Source organism: Physeter macrocephalus, chromosome 2 (assembly GCF_002837175.3).
Source record: "Physeter macrocephalus isolate SW-GA chromosome 2, ASM283717v5, whole genome shotgun sequence".
Lineage (NCBI taxonomy): Eukaryota > Metazoa > Chordata > Mammalia > Artiodactyla > Physeteridae > Physeter > Physeter macrocephalus.
The window spans coordinates 628730-642064 of NC_041215.1; the positions used below are offsets into that span (position 1 = coordinate 628730).

General features: G+C 45.5%; 1 protein-coding gene across 1 annotated transcript in view; it reads right to left on the minus strand.

The window, feature by feature from the left end:
* Nucleotides 1–13335, minus strand: part of SLIT3 (slit guidance ligand 3) — a 529198-nt gene that overhangs the window by 224512 nt on the left and 291351 nt on the right. Inside the window, exon 2 of the mRNA XM_055079617.1 lies at nucleotides 4164–4235. The gene's annotated coding sequence lies outside the window, so the exon portion shown is untranslated. The remainder of the gene's footprint in view (nucleotides 1–4163; nucleotides 4236–13335) is intronic.

Here is a 13335-nt window from a genome sequence, read left to right on the forward strand (position 1 = left end):
GTGCTCCGCAACGGGAGAGCCCACAGCAGTGAGAGGCCCGCGTACCGCAAAAAAAACAAAAACAAAAAAAACCTACAAAATTATAAACAACAAATAGCCAATCCTTGATTTTCTCCTCTTAATGAAGCATATGGTATCATGAATAGGCCCAGTTGTCATTTCAAGCCTGACATTCCAGTAATTTATCATCTTCTCCTATTTTACTTAAGTAACAAGTTAGAAGAGTGTTATATTCCCTGAGCTCACACAAGGTGATGGAGAAGGTTCGAGGGCTGGCAGGTGGTTTATAAACAGATCGATGACAGGGATGTACATTCCTGAGGTTTAAAATTCACTACTCATCACTCACAAAAGAGACAATCTCTACAAGTGGGTAATTGAGGTCTGGTCAGAGGAGGGTGTTTCCTTAACAGGTTTTATACAAACTTAATTTCTGCAAAGCGTCTCGTATTTTACATGTACTGATGCATATTTAAATGCACAACTTCAGTCATCAACCTTTACCCAGATGCCTCCCTTCTTGAACCTGCTCCTCAGCTTGGGTCCTATACCTCCAATTACCCACACTTCATTTTCTCTTAAGGCCACAAGATTATTTAATTTCACTCCCTCTTAGTCAAACCAGAGATGTAGCTGTGGTCACAGACCAAAGTCACATAACCAGTAGAAACAGGACAGGATGTCAAATTCACCAACACATAGAAGACGCTCCGTCCACACTGCCTGTGGAAGACGTGACACTACTTTACACTCAACTCATCATCTTCCAGCCTGGTTCTTCCCCCGATCTTTCAACCTCTGTGGAGTGGGAGCTCCAAGAAGGCAGAGCTCACAGATACATATCTTACTTCCTGCATTTACCCCCAGAACTGGCATTTAGTAGGAGCTCAGAAAACATTTTGAGGGCTGCATGGATGAATGACTATGAGAATTTGCCATCATTCTCTGTGTCATCTAAATATGGAACTTATCATTTTCCCCTTCCTTTCCCTGGCCTCTAGTAACTCGTGGATTGCCACTTCTCTTGCCTTGGTCCCCACTGGCGTCTTACTGGGGGCTCCTCCTTTCCTTCCTGACTGTGAGCCCTGCTCCCTCATGTTGGACCACAGCCTCATCTCCCACCGTCGCCCTCCTTCTTCCACCTTCTCCTGTCCTAGGTTCCTCTTCCAGAATCAGTGTTTTCATCATGACCTTTCCCAGATCGGAAGCTAGCCACCTTCTCAGTACCTACCTCTAAAGTCCATACTCCTTGCAGGCAAGGCTCGCCACCACCTGGTCCCCACCTCTCTGACCTGAGCACCTATTACTCCGCCTCATAATCCCCCCACTCCCATGAGACGGCTCGGCGTAGGTCCCTTAAAACACACCTTGTATAGGTTTGCCTCCCCGCTCTGCACACACTATTTGCCTGTTCACCCGGCAAATTCCAATCATCATTCCGGGCCCCGCGAAAGTCTTTACAATTATAACAACAACAAAGGAAGACAGCAGTACTAGTAGCTAGAACTTTCTAAGCACCTTCCACATGCCAAGCGTAGTAATGAGTTATTCATACACATCATTTCATTCACCTTTACAAAACCGCTAAGAGGTTAGGTACAATTCTTATCCTCCTCTCCCTGTGGAAGAAATCTAGGCTCAGAAGCGTCAAGTACTGTACCCGAGGTCACAGACTCAGTACGCAGAACAGCTGGGAACCAGACACAGATTTATCAGATAGCCACCCTTTGGGCGACACTGCCTAAAGCTATTGTTCTTCTCTGAGCTCTGACAGTCCTTCATAATGCCTGGCCACTCATTGGACCATTTTGCTGTGGACTGTTAAATCACTAAACTTCCTCTCGTATGCACGTTTCTTGTCCCCAATTATACCGTAAGTCACTTGAGAATTACACTTCTGGGTCTTAGAAGTTCTGGCCCCCCAGAGTATGCTGACTGAACTGATTAGAAGTATAAAGTAATCAACCCCTTTCATTTTGTTGGTGAATTCATCCTTTAAGCAGTGAGTTTACTCTCCTCCCCTGTCCTACTAGATCCTTGCTGTTTAGGACACACATCCAGGTGGAGAAGGAGGGCCTGTCCGTAGTTCTTGAGTTTGCGGACTCTTAACACTTTGAACTCCTGAGGCCTTTGTGAAGTTAGAGACAGTACAGGAAAACAACAACAATAACCCCCCCAAACCCCAGCAACTATTGAGGACCACTGTGAGACTGAATCACTTTCCTGAGAATCAAAAATGTAGTTGGGGGGCTTCCCTGGTGGCGCAATGGTTGAGAGTCCGCCTGCCGATGCAGGGGACACGGGTTCGTGCCCCGGTCCGGGAGGATCCCACATGCCGCGGAGCGGCTGGGCCCGTGAGCCGTGGCCGCTGAGCCTGCGCGTCCGCAGCCTGTGCTCCGCAACGGGAGAGGCCACAGCAGTGAGAGGCCCGCGTACCGGAAAAAAAAAAAAAAAAAAAAAAAAAAATGCAGCTGGTAATTACACAGCCCTGCTTATCTATCACTACAATATGTTTTTCTTTTATTAACTGGCCCATTTAAAATTAGAGCCATGAGATAGGATAGATATACCACTTTATGTATGTAAGATGTTAATTTAGGGCTCAACCATCAAGAAGCTGGTTGACTTTAAATTATTCACTGCCCTTCTCTGGTCCTCAATTTTCTCACTGCCGATCTGTGGGGTTTTATTGGATCTGTAAGTTCCCCTCTCGTCTTGCTTTTCTGGGATGCTAATCAACACAACCTCTTAGTTTTGCTTTATGTGCACCATCTCGAGTCACATTTTCTGCAGCTTTGTCTGCTCCTCCCGGCCCACTCCTGCTTCTGGTCAAATGCTCCCAGATGAAGTAGTGGGTAGCCTGCTGTCCGGAGCCCCTTGCAAAGTGCTCTCTGTTCCCTGCTCCCTCCACCCCAGATGCCTCAGCCCTCTGGTGTGCTTTGCATGTAAAACACCTAAAGCTTTCTGCTCGGTTCTCAGCAAAGGGGAGGTACATAGCTTGTATCAGGAAGCCAACATCAGCTTCCCGGCACACCAAAATCTCTGCAGTACTTACAGGGAAAGCTAAGAGCTAAAGCAGTTTAAAAAAAAACCTGCTTCAAGACTTCTCAAGTTGGATGCAAGCCTGTGGAGGAGGTCAGTGGGCAGAAATGCCTCCTCTGTAGCCCTCTCCAAACACATGGGCACAGTGGCGTGGACAGCAAATTCAGGAGGCACACTCCTCGTGAAGGGAAGGGCCCGGGAGTCATGATAAGCAGCAGACAGCGGGGGCCAGGTAGGAAACAACAAAGGTTATTTGGCAAGTTCAAAAGCGTGGTGATGGAAAAGTTCTGCATCAGTTGCAGTAATGGGCAACGGAATCTGCACGTGATAAAATGACACAGAATTGCACATGCGCACGTGTGTGCACACGGACACAAATGAGCGCGTGTAAAACTGGGACATCTGAAGAAGAAGGTCTGTGGATTGCACTCGTGTCAATTTTCTGGCTTAATGTATATGAGAGTTATACAGGGTGTTACCACTGGGAGAAAACTGGGTAAAAGCGTACACAGACTAGTCTTACTATTTTTGAAACTTCCTGTGAATCAATAATTATTTCAAAATAAAAATTAAGAAAACCCCCAAGCACCTAGTGCAGTAGATCTGGCTATGTCTCCCCATGATCCTGGGACACAAGTCCTGACGCTCCCTCATAAGATCCTATTACTAACAGTGAGATCTTCACCATCATCATCTTCAGCATCTTTGTCTCCCATTTACAGAACACTTACTATGTACGAGGCACTAAGCGTTAAAAACATTTTCTCGTTTGCATCAATACCCCACCAGGATATCACCCCTATTTTATAGACGGTAATGACCTTGGGAGAAGCTGAGTTGAGCCCCAGGCCCACAGAGTGCGGCCAGGCTGTGACTCAGGTCTGGGACTCTATGTTCATACCTGGGGACAAATCTCCAGAGAAGAACAAGACTCCCTGGAGCTGCCGTGGTGTTCGACGTGTGTTCCCTGGAAACCACTTAAGCACACCCCTCAATCTGTCTCAAAGGCGCCTGGACTGAAGGCACAAGGCACGGGGATACCACCTCCCTGTCCCGTGTCCCTCACCCCTGCTCTGGCCGGAGAACCACATCTGCAGCGAAGCAACAAAAACATCACTTACAGGTTCTTCACGTCTGCGATGCCTCGGAATGCCTTCCTCGGGATCCCCAGGATCTGGTTTTCGCTCAGATCTCTAAACAAGAAGAGAAGAGGCACAGGCATTAAGGACCCAGGCCCGGCTTTATCTGCATCTCATTATGATAACAAAACCCCTCTGGAGGCTGCCTCTGCGGTCAGGAGTGTTTGGGGGACTGTTTAGTCTCAGGCCCCAGGCTGCTACAAGCCTTCACATTGTTCTTCTAGCGATGGCCTTGCTGAAATGGTTACCAGGCCAGCGGCTCGCCTCCAGGGCGGGCTCTGTGGGTGGTCTCACACCTCCCGGCCACGAGCCAAGTGCTGGGTTATTTGTTGCACACACACTACACCCAATTCTCTTGTTCTGCCACCTCCCAGAGCTGACCCCTTCCTCCGCCTCCGCACAGCATCCCTCCCCCACCGCAGGGTCAACACCACTCAATCTCCCATCTTCTCAGGGACTCTCTCTGCTTTTGTCATCTGAGATTGGAATGGAGCCTGGCCATCCTGACTTTCTGATGGGGGGGTGACCCTCTCTGCTTTTCTAGAGCCCCAGAGAGACCCCTGGGGGCCACCTGGATTGTGTTAGTGACAGGCATGATGAATTCAAATTGCATTTCCACAAACCCACCCAAAATGGGGGTCCCACTGCACCTCGTGTAGCATTTAGCAATGCTAACGTGTTGCTCTGAGCAGGGAGGGGAAGGGACAAAGTGTCAGGCAGGTCCTGAAGCTGGCTCAAACCCAAGTCTTGTACCAGGGTCCCCTTTAAGAATCCCCAAAGCCTCAATATCCTTTTCTAAGACCCATGCTTTTTTTTTTTTCCATTTTGTTTTCCGGTTTTATTTTTTGCTGGACCAAACACATGCACTTGTTTTCATTCATACTCCAAGCTTGCTTGGGGTCTTAGTGAGTGATCAAGCATATATATGTGTATCAATCATATATATCTCCATTGTTTTGAAAAGAACACAAAAACCTTCAGATATTAAGGTAAAAAATTACCTACCCAGACACAACCGCTGTTACCAATTAGGAGTAATATATATATAAATTTTACCAATCTGGTCTCATAGTATGTAGTGTTTTAACCTCTTTTTTCGCATACTATATTGAGAACATCTGTTCCTGTCATTATCAGTACATGTATGTCAACATTTTTAATGGCTGTGTATCATCCAGTTCTATAGATGGCTATATGATCCCACGTTGCTAGGTATTTATTTACTTGCCATTTAAGGAAACACCAGGATGAATTTTCCTGCCCACACATTTTGAGGACACTTGTACAGCTACTTCCTTGGTATAAAGTCCTATAAGGAGAATGTGCTGGGTCACAGGGTAAACACGTCTTAAATTGCCGTGTTGTCCTAGAGACGGATGGACACTCCCACACTGATTTTCCACGGGCACCTAATCAAAAGCTATAGATGACTCCAAATATATTTGGAAAGAGAGGTCAGACGACCATCCTCCACTAAAACCTGGGCCCTCTAAATCACCATTTTGCCAGGGAGCAGGAGGAAACATAGGAAGCAGAAGAGAGGAGTCCATTTTTCTGCTCTCATCGGCTGAGCTCCGCGGACACACTCTGAGCGGCGGGCTAAAACTCAAGACGTGGGGATTGTCTGGGGCCACTGTTCGATACCAAGGCAAGGCTCAGAGTTGGGGTAGGGTGCAGAGATGAATACAGAGAGAAATTCTGGGGCTGAATAACAGTGTGCTCCCCATCTCAAATCCAGTTTCCTCTGCCTGCAACTGATATAAGTAAATTCAGATGCACAGTGAGCCCCATTGCAGGCTCCCCTGGCTGGGCCTGATTCAATGAGCAGGGCTCCAGCCTGGAGTCGGGGCGCTGAACAAAGCCCATGATGACAGTAGAGGTCAGGCAGTGTCACCAAGGCCACTCCTCTGCTCTCCATCAGCCTCCAAGAGAAGGGGGCCCAGGTCCTGTCATCTGACTAATGCAATTTCCACCAGGCATCTGGGCTATACCCAAGGCTCCGGCAGCCACAATGGGCCCAGTCTTTTCTGCCAAGTGAAGGCTGGTCTCCAGGACAGCAAGCCCCTGCCCGCTAGCCTCCCAGGCTCGGCTGCTAGTTTTGGCCGCTCTGGGAAACAGCTCAGGCCACACTTTTGGCAAACGGCTAATGATCAAAATCAGGGTCAGGTGGAGGAAACAGGAGAGAGGTTTAGAACGATCAGCTCTAAAAACGCTTGGAAGCCAGATGAAGGGGTACATATCCCAATTATGCATTACCCCTTTGAGTTTAAGGCACCCCGGTATACTGAAAGAATAGCAATTGTATGAGGGTTCTGGTTTGCAGTACAGCGGGATGAAGAAAGGACAGCCGTATTTAAGCAGAAAAATCTGATGGAGTTGCTGGGCGATCTCCCACGAAAGCGGTCACACAGACAAAATCCTGCACTTGGATGGGACGGCCACTTGGGTTTCCGTTCACTATTTTCTCGCTGTAAATATACCCAGTCTTGCTCCTACTTTCAGGAGCCTCGTTTAAAGTACAGCTCTTTCCGTCTCCCTGCCATGGCTTTCCTCCTGCCACAATTGAGCAAAACAGTAGATTGTAGGGAATTCATCAGTTCCCCGTGACAATCTGCTTGTAAATTTTATTAATTTTATTTTCCATTGAGCCTCTCTTCTCTGGCTAACAATACCGCTGCCATCCATCTGCAGGATTGTATATTGATTTCATAAATACCTCCAGTGGGCTGACAAACTGACAGCTTTAATGGTGTTACTGATGGGGCGTGGAGGAGGGTTCGGGGCTGGGTGCTTCATTTTCGGTAACTGTCCCTTCACAATTATCCCGGGGCCTTTGTGCAGATTCCTAATAGTGTGTTTATCTCAGCGTGATGCCAGAGCATGGAGCTATTGTTAAGTACTATCCTTGAGAGAGACAAGAGCCACCATTTTCAGCTGACACTTAAATAAAAATAACAAGATCTATCCGTAGCTCCCACAAACCTAGTTTCGGCCAATTGCTTGTTGGGGGTTAAGTGCCTTCCTCTTCCTGCTTCCGGGAAAATGCTCAAACGTGACCAGGGAAAGGGAACTTGCTTTTTTTTTTTTTTTTTAACCTTAGATGGATGGGTTGAGGTTGGAGTAGGGTGAGAGAAAGAATGGTGAGCTGGGATTTTCTGGGGAAATAAAGGAAGATGGCTGGTGGGAAGGGCTTTCTTGGTTGGGAAGTGGGGTTCCCGATTGGGATGCCTTTTTAAATAATTAGGATTCTGAAAGAATGGCAAACTGCATTAGCTAAAGTGCATTTTCCTGCTTCTGGAAAATGATTAACCGGCTGATTATTCCATCCAAAAACACCAGACCAGAGAGGACTTATTAAGGAGACAGTAAGTCAAATAGGAGTTGGCAAGAACCAATATATCCCCCTTCCAGCCAACATCCCCCCCCCTTTTTAATTTACTAAAATGCTTCGGACACAGATTAACTTTCTTCGCAAATTTATTATTGCTTCATCTACCTTGAAACAGGGACTGCAGACGCTTTGATAAATGGATTGAAAGGTTGTCTAGTTCCAGTGGAGCTTTTGAAATGCTTCCCGGGGCTCTCCCTGCAATGTCAGACATGCTTTGTTCTCAGAGCAACAGTGAATGACAGTCCCCACCTTCACCCCACCCCTACCTCCCCATGTTTACCAGGCAAGGCAAGAAGCAGGAAAATGCTCTCCTTTTTGCTCTGGTGGGGACAATGTGTTTGTCTCGGTCACCTTCATGCTACCAGAAAGTCCTGCCTGTGTTAAACGGCAGTTTATGGCTCCTAGAGGTCCATGTCGAATTATTCCGAAGGTACAGAATGGGGCTTGGAAGCTCCTCAAGAATTGGGGAATTCTTGTGTGGGAAGTGGATAGAGCCACTTATTAGCTGTATGACCACACAAACTACTGAAATGCTCTATGACTCAGGTTCACCATCTTTACAGTGAGGCTATTAATTTTACTGATCTCTTGCAGATTAATACTGAGGATGAAACGAATTGGTATGTGTATACTTTGTACAGAACCTGGAACCCTGGAGGCATTCAGTGAAAGGCTGCATGTATTTCTTGGACTTTCCCTCCATTTAGCCCTGGATTTGCAGCGCTGAAAATGTCCCTTTTCACTATCCTCAGGACATATGCCTACAACTCTGCAAAGAATAGAACATATAAACGTTGCTAATATTCTTTCCATAAAGTCTGAGGGAGGTTAAACTTCCTCTCATCTATCATCTAGATACGAGTATCCATATTTGACTCTAGATTCTTTTGGATAAAACAGGAGAGCTTCATTCAGGAGTAAAGTTCTGTCTTAGGTTGGGCTCGCTCAGATGCAGATACTTGGCCAAGTGATGGATTCACAAAGTACTCCTGAGGGAGGCGAGTAAGGGATGGAAGAAATAGGATGGAGAAGGAAATAAAGGACAATAAGGTAAAGTGCTGGTCTTAGCCCCAAACCCTGGGACCTCCTGTCTCTAACCAAGGGATCTGCGTCTTTGTAGCCCAGCATCAGACAGTCCTTGGTTAGACCACCCAGGAGAAATGCAAATTCCCTGGCTCTGCCTGTTCTCCATAAGGCTGGATGAAGTGACACTAGCAACTCAAGGACAGGTTGCTGAAGAAGTTCCCAGCCATGACTTTCAGCAGCAAAGTCCAAAGAATCAGGAGATGGGGGCCAATGTCAGCAAAGGGAACCCACGGGATCCAAACCAAAGCATTTCATAAGAAGGCTTCAAGGTCAGTTTTCCTAAATCAGGAAAGATTTTTTTTAAAAAATCTTTAATCTCAGAAGATTAAAAAAAATCACCCCTGAAAGATGACATATCCAGGATCAAGGATCAAGAGGCCATGCATGGTAGGGGGTGGGAAGCAATTGAGCAAAGAAAACTAGAGCAACCCAATCTGGTACCTTCTTTATCTACCTCCCCAAACCCTTTGCACTAAGACCAATCAAGTGCCTTTTTAGTAACATTAAAAAGAAAAAATCCATCAACTCTTGATTAGCCAAACTAAAAGAGGGGATGATCTAAAAGCATTTATATTTAGAATCCTTTATTGGATTTGGGATCAGTGCAGTGAATTGCGATTCTGATTCTCTTTGGCCTGAGTATGTATTAAAACTACTTTCCTAGTCACTCACCTAGTAGGAAGAAACCGCCCATTGGTGCAGTAGGTATCAATCCAAACTCATTTCATTTCTGATGGATAATCTATGAATCTAAAATTTCTTGGCCTCTCAATGCTACCATCCTATACAAAGCTGAACCTTGCTCCCCTACACCCAACTCCTCAAATATGGTAACTATGACACATCACTATGCTCTAGGAACCAAAGAGAAAGATATTGTTTTGCTCACCTTATTTTATACAGCAGGAGAGACAGATATGCAGGAAAAATTATTCCCTGGGGATTTTACAATGTGGGCTTCGGGGAGGATTTATCTTAAAAGGTAAATCTCTTGTGCAGGCGATTTATCTTAATAAGCAAGATTATATGTTTGCAGTTGGGTCACTGTCAAAACCAAATGAGCCCCAAACATATGTCCCAGCTAGGAAGCCCTGGTACCTCCAGCTGAGTGTCCGGTTAATAGCATCCTCTGTCTGAGGGAGATTACAGTGGAGTACCTGAATCATTTCCTGCAAGAAACGCCACCTATCTCAGAGACCCAGAGACTCAAAGTATCAATGGGGGATGAAAACAATGATTTCCCACTGCTCCAGCTGGGTTTCTAATATTTCACTGCAGCAAGAGTTGACACTGCCTGCTCCCTTGATATGAAAAAGTTACTGAATGAAACATTTCAATAAGAGCTCCTTCCACTGTGCCTTCTTTGATAAGCTTATTAGAAAAGTCCCAGTCAGAGCGCTCAGGTGTTTAATATTGGTGGATTAAATGCCAGTTCAGATTCTTACTTCACTCAACAAAAAAATGAATTGAGCACCTACTACGTGTTACACTACTGAGACACAGAAGTGAACAGAACCAAGTTTCTGTCCTCCTGGAACTTGCATCTCATTGACCCCAGATACAAATGAACAGACTCCTTTTTATATGAACATAAACATCTAGACACCTCAAAAAATAAGGGCTGCAGTTTCACTCTCTTTTCCTTTTCAACAAGAAGGAAGCCTGTATCTAAATTCACACTGCAAGATTGTTCCTAACCACCAAGGAAAATAATTCACAGTTTTGTTTTACTCGAGGTCCAAAATGGTTTTTGGTTTTTAGGAGGCAGGGAAAGGGAAAGATGCCAATCTGAATCACTGGGACTTGCAGAGATGCAGATTTGTTTCATCAAGTATTTTGGATTTTATCTATCTATCTATCTATCTATCTATCTATCTATCTATCTATGGCTGCATTGGGTCTTCGTTGCTGTGCGTGGGTTTTCTCTAGTTGTGGTGAGCGGGGCTTACTCTTTGTTGCAGTGCGCAGGCTTCTCACTGCGGTGGCTTCTCATGTTGCGGAGCACGGGCTCTGGGTGTGCAGCTTTCAGTAGTTATGGTGCACAGGCTTCAGTAGTTGTGGCATGTGGGCTCTAGAGCACAGGCTCAGTAGTTGTGGCACACGGGCTTAGTTGATCTGCGGCATGTGGGATCTTCCTGGGCCAGGGCTCGAACCTGTGTCCCCTGCATTGGCAGGCGGATTCTTAACCACGGTGCCACCAGGGAAGTCCATGGATTTGTCTTTTAAAGTGGACAGTTTGATAAAAATCAGGACAGTTTGAAAATGTTATTAAGAGTCGGTATGGCACGGGGCAGCTGTTCTCAGTGGGGCTCACCATCTACCTGATCAGAATTTACTGATGATGCTTTGAAAAAAATACAGATCCCTGGTTTTTAAAATAATTTAGATATGATCATGGTGTTGTGTTTTGATATATTTGCTATGTTATTATTGTTCTTTTCATTTATGTCTTTATCTTTGAGAGATACATACTGAAATAATTAAGGATGAAATGATGATGTCTGGGAGAAGAGGGAAGAAGAGGGAGAACTGGGTAGAAGTATAGATGAAACAAGATTGGCCATGAGTTGATACTTATGAGAGCTGAGTGATGGGTATAAAGGGGATACATTTATAATCTGTGCTTGACTTTTACACAAGAGTGAAATTTTCCATAATAAAAAAATTTTAATGTCGTTCCTAGGACCCGTCCCAGACCTACTGAATCAGAAACCTTGGGAATGAGTTCTGGACACTTTGGGCAAGTTTGAGAACATGGGTAGAATGATTAGTGTATGTGATTAGGTGTTAAGTTCATGTTCTAGTTGCATGTCTTAACGAGCATTAATACAATTCTCTAAGCCTCAACTTGTACTTCTGTGATATTAGGATAAGCATTATAGATAATGGACAAGCAAGTGCTTTCTATATTTGAATGCAGGATATAAATGCACATCACTATCTTCATTTCATTAGCATGAGGTTAACAAATATAGCATCCTACTTCTTTATGTATCTAGTCTGCTTGGGTCCAAGATGACAAAGGCCTCCCGTGTCTCAGGTGTGACCCTGCTGGTGTCGGGCAAAATGCCCATGGGATAGACAGGTAGGTAGGTAGGTAGATAGATAGATAGATAGATAGATAGATAAATAGATGGTTGGGTAGGTAGGTGGATGGATGGATGGATGGATGGATGGATGGATAGGTAGGTAAGTAGGTAGATAGACAGATAGATAGATAGATAGATAGATGATAGATAGATAGATGATAGACGGATAGGGTCTCCTTACAGGGGGAGGCCAAGACAGGCAGAGTGACAACATCTAATCTATATTTTAGAAAGCCACTCAGGGGCCCAGTTTGGAGGCTGACCTAGGAAGAACTAAGAGTTTATGGGTGGTTACACCCCTCCCTGGGATCCCAGAGATATGGCAGAGGCAAACCAAGCACTTTGTCCCTCCCAAACGTGCAGGTGAGACTCTGCTTGACTGAGATGAGGACATTCCTGGTGGGGCCTCACAGACAAGTGATTTCCTACAGTTTTCTAGGAGGGCTGCGATCTAGGGGAGAAATCACTGGAGGGCAGGTAGTGAGCCGAACGACGCAGCCAGGCTGAGCAGCAGATCTAGAGCCGTGACTGCAGATGAAGACCTGGTGTTCAACCACAGCGGAACTTAAGGATCCTCTGAGGGGCTGAGGGCTACAAGCTGCTACAAAAGGCTGCAAATGGAGTGAGGGTTATTGGTTTACTCTCTGAGTAGTTACTAGCGTGGGCGCCCTTACTGGGCAGTTGTTCCAGAGACCACAGACTCAAATGTATTAGGGTTTCGCAGGTTAAAGCAAATGAGTAAAGCAGGCTGAATGTGGACAATAATAATAGTGATGGGGTGAGCTAGGGGGAATGCAGGGCCCATTTAAATTAATTTCCCCCAAGTCAAAACCAAATAACCCTCTGTGCTGGCCAACAAAACACTTCAAGGGCTGAAGGGTGTGGAGGCCAGTACCCCTCCAGGGAAGACCCACTAATTCTAGAACAGTGCTGTCCCATGGAAGTATCATATGAGCTACTGATGCTATTAAAATGTTTCTCTCAGCTGCATCAAAAACAATAAAAAGAAACAGTTGAGATGAATATTATAATAAAGTATTTAACTTAACCTGACATACCCAAGATATAATCATTTCAATATGAAATCAATATGAAAATATACTAGTGAGATATTTGACAATTCTTTTTTCATACCAAGTCTTCGGAATCTGGTGTGTATTTTATGTACATCTCAATTCGAGCCAGCCATCCTCTAAGCACTCCATGGCCACATGCGGCTGATGCCTATTGTATTACACAGTGCAGTTCTAGGGTAAGGCTAGGAGCTGGAGGCTGTAGCTATGTGTCCACTCATTGCCAAGAGAGAGAAAGAGTTTTAGATGTTGGAGCCAATCTAAAGGAGCCCAGTGGAGCACTGCTTGGTGGCGGGGGCAAGGCAGGCGGGTTTGGGTTACCAATAGGAAATGTGGAAGGGAGCCAGTCAAGACAGAAACTTCTGGATTCGGGGAAGCAAGTCATGAATTGAAATATTCCAGTCATTCAGCCATCCCTCCTGGGAGCAAAGAATCTCCTTCTAGCCATAGGAATTAATCTGAGCCTTTCCAGACCATCACCCTTCTAGGGCTGACAGGATATAACCAATACTTCC